Source organism: Rattus rattus, chromosome 4 (assembly GCF_011064425.1).
Source record: "Rattus rattus isolate New Zealand chromosome 4, Rrattus_CSIRO_v1, whole genome shotgun sequence".
NCBI lineage: Eukaryota > Metazoa > Chordata > Mammalia > Rodentia > Muridae > Rattus > Rattus rattus.
In genome coordinates this window covers 61,785,634-61,787,053 of record NC_046157.1, presented here as the reverse complement: position 1 = coordinate 61,787,053, position 1,420 = coordinate 61,785,634, and the positions used below count along the sequence as shown (strand labels likewise).

General features: G+C 43.9%; 1 pseudogene; it reads right to left on the bottom strand.

Moving 5' to 3' along the window:
- Positions 1-333: 333 nt before the first annotated feature.
- On the bottom strand, positions 334-1,100 carry LOC116898001 (annotated as a pseudogene).
- Positions 1,101-1,420: the final 320 nt, after the last annotated feature.

Genomic DNA, 1,420 nt, shown 5'->3' with positions numbered 1-1,420 from the left:
CATGGAGGCCCTAGAACAATAACTTGTATCTTTCTTGGGGCAATAACTCCTTTACCCTTAGAACACTAAACATTTTCCCATTTCCTGTGCATTGATTCTTGGGTTATCCAGTTGCTAAAGACTATGAGGAGATGGCCTGAAGCAATGGGGAAAAAGACACCACCGCCAATCACTCATATTAGAATTGAACAACAAGAATAAACAGACAAACAAAATTTGAAAACAACCAACCACACAAGCGTACATCCTGCCTTCAGTGCTTATTCTCCTCTTTGATGCACAATGTGACTTTTTTTTCAAGGTCTCCTTATTTATTAGTTACTCTCAAAAGACTTATTTTTGACTGGACTCAGATTTAGAAGTAGAAGATCTCAGTGAGGACAGCCTACGAGTCTTGGCAATCTGTTCCTGGCGCTTTTCTTTGGCTTCCTTCATTCTCTTGGCCAAAAGTTTAGCGTATTCTGCAGCCTCCTCCTTGTTTTTCTTAGTGCCTTGCTTCTTCAGAGCAATACATTAGCGTTTGTGTTGCAGGACACGGGGAGTAACAAGATGCTGAATCTTGGGCGCTTTGGTCCTGGGCTTCTTACCTTCTTTGTTTAAGGGCTTTCTGACAACATACTGGCGGACATCATCTTCTTTGGAGAGATTAAAAAGCTTTCGGATTCTACTAGCTCTTTTAGGTCCCAACCAATGAGGCACAGTAGTATCTGTCAGTCCCGGAATATCCTTCTCTCCTTTTTTTTTTTTTTAACAATAACCAAGTTGAGAACACTCAGGTTGGCATCCACAATGCATCCGCGAACAGACTTGCGCTTCCTCTCTCCAGTTCTCCTTCGTCTATAAGAAGAATGCCCCTTACTCAACAGCAGGCGCACTCTGCCATGAGTCAAAACGCCTTGCTTCATGGGAAAACCTTGTTTGTTATTCCCACCGCTGATCCGGACCACATACACCTTCCACTGTTCACCAAGCGCATCAGCAGCTACTTCTGTGGCCATGCGCTTCTCATAGAACGTACGAAGCTTGCGTTCGTCATCCACTTCTATGAGTTTCTGACAGCCAGTGGCAGGGAAGGAGATATTCAGCTTCATCTTGACACAGCCAACTGCCTGGGAGGCGTCACGAAAAAGAGGGCAGTGTGACTTTTTGATCAAGAGGAAAGTCAAGACATTTCAATTACGGTGATATTCTCCATATTTATTTTCATCATATTTCTTATATTTTTGGTTGTGAGCCTAGCTTTTAACAGCTGACCCATCTCTCCAGCCCCGTGAACTTAACTCTAACAGTGAACTCTGCTGCTTGAGTATTGTCGAAACATACACATTTGCCTCACGTCCCTGCCTGCATGCATTCTCCTCCATCACAGGCTATACCCTCAAACTGGGGAAGCCTTCTTCCTTGCTTAAGTTGCTTTGAC